A 6622-nucleotide genomic window follows, 5' to 3' on the forward strand; every position below is an offset into this window, starting at 1 on the left:
GTGAGTGTTGGACTTAGTCAAAAGCTTTTTTGCATCTATTGAGATAATCATGTGATTTTTTTTGTCTTTGGCTCTGTTGATGTGGTGTATTACATTCACTGATTTGCATGTACTGAACCAACCTGTGGTTCTCTTCTTTGGTTGAGTTTTTCTCTGGTTTTGGTATCAGAGTAATATTTGCCTCCAGGAATGAGTTGGGAGAATTGCTTTCCTTTCAATTTCATTGAAGAATTTGATAAGAATTGGCATTAAATCTTCTCTAAATTCCTTGTAGAAGGCCATGCCACTTGTTTGCCCCACCAGGCCTGGATCATTTAGAGTCTCCAAAGCAGACAGTGCCCAATGGAGGCTGGCTTGAGCAATGGCCCTTGTGCCCTGTGATGAATCAGGGCTCCCAAAGTTCCACAAGCCCTTCACCACCTTCTCCTTTACAAACCACACCATCCAGGTCTGCCAGGACTGGAGGCAGCTGGGGGTCACAGCGGTTGTTTGGGATGCAGTGCTCATGAGACTGTCATGGATCAAAAAGTAGCATTAGAATTTCTTAAATCAAATGTTCAAGCCAACTTACTTCCTCATATACAAACCAATACTGTTGTTAAGGAACTGACTTGGGGATAAAATTTGAGGAATTTTTCACCGGCAGAACTTGACCTAATACTTGGAGCTGATACATATTTAGAAGGAACATTCACAGATCTTCTTCAGACACTGGACGATCTCTGTAGTGATCACTGTGTAATATTTTTAGCTTGCCCAATTCACTATGAACAGGATAACAACTTCTCAGTGATGATGGAGAGGCAGTTCACTGTAAGGTTCACTGTGATCCTGAAAAAGATGTACATATTTGCAAAGCACAGAAGAGAAGCCAGAGGGAGGATTTATAGTTGGATATAAGAATATTGGCTCTAAGAAGGTCAATTAAGGTCTTAGACTTAATTGGGAATCTAACTATATTTAATGAGGTGGTTTAGTTTGTCTAAAGAAAGGCTCTCGGAATAAAGCACACATACAATTTTAAAACAGAGCACGGCTTTATTCTGTTGTGATTCTTAGGCATATTTTACTGCTCTGAAATTCAGTGAACAGTAAAGTGTGGATTTGGGGTTATATTAAAATAATAATAATAAAATAAATTCCTTGTAGAATTCAGCTGTGAATCCATTAGAACCTCTGATTTTCTTTGTTGGTAGGCTTTTTTAAAATTACATTTTGAATTTCATTCATTGATATTGGGTTATTCAGAATTTTTGTATCTTCTTGATTCAGATTTAGTAATTCATATATATTTAGGTATCTGTCCATTTCTTCTGTGTTTTCCATCCTATGTGAATAAAGATTTTTGAAGCAGGAATTGATGATCATCTGAATTTCCACAAAAGCTGTAGTAATTTCACCCTTTTCATTCCTTCTTGCATGAATTTGCATTTTTTCTCTCCTTTTTTTTGATAAGAATTGCTACAGGGTTATCAATTTTATTTATTCTTTCAAAGAACCAACTCTTTGATTCTTTTTTTTTTTTTTTTTTTTTTTTGTGGAACCAGGGATTGAACTCAGACCCTTGAGCTTGCCAGGGAAGCGCTTATTCCACTGAGCCATCTACCTGGCCCTGATTCATTAATTTTTGTACTGTTTTCTTCATCCCCATTGCAACTATTTCTGCCATCATCTTTATAATTTCCTGCATTCTTTGGGCTTTGGGCTTGACTTACTCTTCTTTTTGTAAGAGCCTGAGGTGCACCAAACGATTGTTTATTTGGGCTCATCCTGTTTTCCTGATGTAAGAATTTATTGCTCTAAATTTCCCTCTTAGGACAAATTTCATGGTCTTCCATAAATTCCAGTAAGTTGTATCTGCATTTTTGTTTGATTGTAAATATTGTTTAATTTCTTCTTTAATTTCATTTGTGACCCATTGATTTTTCAGGAGGGTGTTATTTAATTTCCATGTGTTTATGGAGCTCTGCTGTTTCTTCAGTTAATAATTTCCAGCTTAATTGCATTATGGTCAGAAAACATGCAAGGGATAATATCAATTCATTTGTATTTATTTAAGCATGCTCTATGTGCTAGTATATGGTCTATTTTGGAAAACATCCCATGTGCAGCTAAGAAGAATGTGTATTTTAGGGCCCAGGGAGATGGTTCAGTAGAATAAATTCTGGCCTGGCAGGTGTAGGGTGCTGAGTTCAATCCCTAGTAGCGGAAGAAAAAAAAAAAAAGAATGTGTATTTTGACATTGATTGGAACACTCTGTAAAGACCTAAGTCCATTTCTTCAGAAGTTTGGTTTAGTTCTGTTATTTCTTTGCTGATTTTTTGCCTAGTTGATCTATCTCTTTGTGTCAGTGGTGTATTAAAGCCCCCCACCACAACTGTGTTATTGCTCATTTGGTTTTTCATGTCTATTAAAATTTGTCTTATGTTGTTGGATGCTCCTACTTTGGGTGCATATATATTTATGATTGTTGTATCTTCCTCTTGCCGCTCTCCCCTAACAAGTACATAGTGTCCCTCTTTACCTCTTTTAATCACTCTTGAAATTCACATTGTCAGCAATCAGAATAGCCACTCCTGCTTTTTTTTTTTTTTTTTTTTTTTTTTTTGTTTGAAATTCACATTGTCTGCAAATAGAATACCTAACCCTGCTTTTTTTGAGTTCTTGTTGCGTGGAGTATTGCTTCCCATCCTTTGACTTTCTATGAATTTGTTTTTGAGTTAAATGTGTTTCTTGTGTATGGCATATTGTTGGATTTTATTTCTTGATCCACTCTGCTACTCTGCTTCTTTTCTTTTTTCTTTTTTTTTTTTTCCAGATCTGGGGATTGAACTCAGGCCCTTATGCTTGCCAGGGAAGCGCTTATTCCACTGAGTCATCTCTCCGGCCCCTACTCTGCTTCTTTTCATTGGTGAATTAAGCAGTTATAACATTGATGGTTATAACTGCTATGCAATGGCTTATCTTGTCATGTTTTTTACCTTGTCATATTTTACTACTGTAAGTTTCCTACTTTTCTCCTCTCTTTAATTTCTTGCTCTTCTTGGTGGTTCCTTTTTGTTGTTCTTGAAGTTGTGGTCATTTTTGTCTCTTTCTAGAATATTTGTCAGCTCTCTTTGTAGGTTTGATTTGGTGGTCATGAATTTCTTCAGTTGCTCCTTGTCATCAAAGTATTTTATCTCTCCATTAAATTCAATAGATATTTTTTTCAGGGTACATCAATGTGGGTTAAAAGTTGTTTTCTTTCTGGACCTGAAATACTTCACTCCAAGCTCTTCTTGATTTGATGGTTTGTATCAAGAAGTCTGTCATAATTCTGATTAGCTTTCCATTATAGGTGATCTGTTTCTTTTAATAATCTGTTCTTTTGCTGCATCTCTCAGATTTTGATCATTATGTGTGTGACTGTAGATTTATTCTGATTATGGCTAACTGGAGTTTTATATGCCTCACTTACCTGTCATCACATTCTTTTCATATGCTTGGGAAATTTTCTGCTACCACTTCTGCAAATAATCTTTTTATGTCATTTGTGCTAACTCCTGCTGTTTCATTGATACCAATGACTTTTACACTGTTTTTCTTTGCCTCCTCTTACAGCTGTTGCTATTTCCTGGTTCCTTGTTATTTTTAAGAGATCATTCCTTTCATGTTCACTAGGTGTAATGCTATCTTCAAGGTCTGAAATTCTATCTTCAGTTTCGCTCAAGTGGTTTTGCCAACTTTCAATGGAATTCCTAATTTCCTGGATATCTGTTTGAATCTGTTTCATGCATTCTGGTTCTTTCCTGTATTGTTCATTCAATGTTTCCTTTCTATTCTTTCTGTGATTTTTTTAAAAAAATCTATGTATTCTTTAGATGTGCTGAGCAATTATTTCATGATTGTTGTCAATTTTTTTTTTTTTTTTTTTTGCCTGAGACATTATCTCTGATCTGATTTCTTCTATAGCCTGATGGAGTTGTTTCTTTATTTCATTTGCTATTATTTCAGAAATTTCAGGTGTGTGACTTTTAAGTCCTTCTATGACTTTGTCTCTTGGACTTGTTCTGGGTGGACTAGAGGTCTGAGATTGCATTTTGTGCCTTCTTTTTTAAACATTTTTAAAGCTCCCAAAGTTCACCTGGACTTGGTAGTGATGGTAGGGGTGCAGGGAGTGGGTGAACAAGACTCCCACAATAGTGGGAAGGCAGGGAAGGACTCACCAGGGCTCCCGCTACTGATAGGAGAGGCAGCCACAGCTCAGCTGAGTTCTGGTGGCAGTGGGTGGAGGGGGCAGGGTAGGGGTCACCACGTCCCCATAGGTGTCCTGTGCCCATCTGCCTTCTATGATGGTGGGAGAGGCAGCCAAAGCTCAGCCCAGCTCCAGCGACCTCCTACCATAATATTAACAGCTGAAGCTAATTACTAAAACTTGGGGTGGGCTGCTGAGGATTGAACCCATGGCCTCGCACAGAATAAACACATGCTATACCAGTCTCTGATTTTAAAAATATTTTGATGTTTTCAACAAATTTTGCCCTTTTTGTCTTCTTATATTAATTACTGATTGACTTCATTTTGAATAATTTTTCATATTTTAAAATAAATTTTTCAATCCCCAGTTCAGCATAAATAAATAAATAAATAAATAAATAAATAAAATCTGTCCATTCATTCATTTTAAAAATAAATGCTGGACATGTATTTTAAGACCCCAAAACCCTAAAAATTTCAATTTCATACAAAACAATATCCAGAAAGAAGCTTGGGGTGTTTGGTATACAAAGAGATGGGTATTTCATTCAATTTGGAGAGAAGGCACTTGAATCCAAAATTTCAAATGGATTCTTTTCCTAGGCTTCATTTTTTTCTATGCATTTTTTAAATCTGTGTTTCACATTTTTTTAAATTTATGCTTGCCTGGCTAAGGATGTAGCTTAAGAATAGATTATTTCCCTAGCATTCACAAGGCCCTGGGTTAAAAAAATAATAATTATACATGCCTGTAGGTTATGTTGTGTATACTTATATATATTTTCCAGTACTCAGAATTGAATGCAGGACCTTTACACTAAGCTACATCCCCAGCCCCTTTTTTCATTTTTGAGACAGGGTCTCATTAAACAATGAAGTTGCCCAAGTTAAAAGTGGTGAACCTCCTACCTTGGCCTCCCAATGTGCTAGGAACACAGGTGTATACCACCACATCCAGCTTATACTCTTATATTTTAAATTCACATTTTATCTCTAAATACACGAATGAGAAAGTTACTCACTTACCATTCATGATAGCTAATTGTGATGTCCACTTGAATAAGAAGCACCTAGAAGATTGGTTTGGCGTAGTTCTGGGTGTTTCTGGGTGACTGATTTACTGAAGATGGAAGGCCCAACCTGGGTGTGGATAGTGCCGTCCAACAGGCTTGCATCCCAATGGACTAGAAAGAGGGAAGAAGAAGTAAGTCTCGCTTCTGCTTCTTCAGACAAGTTCCAGGCTATACCACGGCCTTTGGACATCAGTCACCAGGCTTTCGGCGCAGACTCTTCAGCCTTCCTGTGAAGACTTGTCCATCCACTTTCTGGTGCAGACCCTGTGGCTTCCTGGTACAGAGCTCCATGGGACTCTGCAGCGAATCCTCTGGCTCCCCAGGGCACGTGATTCTTTTTCATTCTTCTGTACCTGACTCTGCAGGAAGCCATCATAAGCCTACCTTGTAAATCCTTTACATATATTTTTTTTTTATTTTAAAGCTGTTCCTCTAATGAACCCTACCTTATAAACCATTAAACCTAATTTTACTTATGCCCTTAAAAAACAGTAAACTTCTACAGTAACTGTGTTTTTAGGAGGACAATGAATGAATTGATCGTGACCACACCAAAACACATAGATGTTTCCTATGTACATATAGCTCTGTAAGAAATTTCTGGTAGCTTGCCAAGACTAGCTAATCACCAGTGCTGTTTCATCTCCCTGGGAGCACAGAAACTCTTCATTTACCAACTTTCATTGAAATTAGACTGAAGCCATGGTTGCTCTAGCCAGCCACTTCTATGGACAGTTGGGACAGAGTAACATGGCCCTGAAATCCCCCAGGTTTCTAGGGTAAAGGCTTCAGCACCTGCAGCATGCAAGTTCACTTGAGCTGTGGGCTGCCTGGTGCCCGTGAGGCAGTGTCAGCGCTCAGGAAGGAGCGATACAGTGATGTTCTTGGGGAAAGAGAACACTTAGAGGATTCTGAGATAGCAAGGGCCGCTCATCACCCTCCATCACCACTCCCCAAATACAGTCAGGTTTTCACGTTTCTCTTGATATTTTATCTCAAGCACATGCATCTGAAAATGATAAGGCTATCTTTAGAGCTATGTGAGTGAAGGCAAGGGCTGAGCTGCAGAACACACGCTGAAGTGAGCTCCCACGAGCCAACATTTTAGCAGGTATGTTGTTGCTTAAAAGAATAGCGTAGGGTGAGAAGACTAAATAGAACCCAGAAACCTCAGTAGGTTATTATCTAAAATATGACCTTTTCTAATCTAAAACAAGGTCCCTATTTCAGTCACCTGTCATACCAAAGCCAGTCAGACATAACTTTTCAATTTCTCTTGAATTTCTGAGTCATAGTCCAGCACAAAGGCCCCA

The 6622-nt window shown here is 37.9% G+C and overlaps 1 pseudogene; it reads left to right on the forward strand.

Moving 5' to 3' along the window:
• The first annotated feature begins 361 nt into the window (after window positions 1–361).
• On the forward strand, window positions 362–890 carry LOC111816254 (annotated as a pseudogene).
• Window positions 891–6622: the final 5732 nt, after the last annotated feature.

Source organism: Octodon degus, unplaced genomic scaffold, assembly GCF_000260255.1.
Source record: "Octodon degus isolate 3935 unplaced genomic scaffold, OctDeg1.0 scaffold00029, whole genome shotgun sequence".
In the NCBI taxonomy this organism is placed as follows: domain Eukaryota; kingdom Metazoa; phylum Chordata; class Mammalia; order Rodentia; family Octodontidae; genus Octodon; species Octodon degus.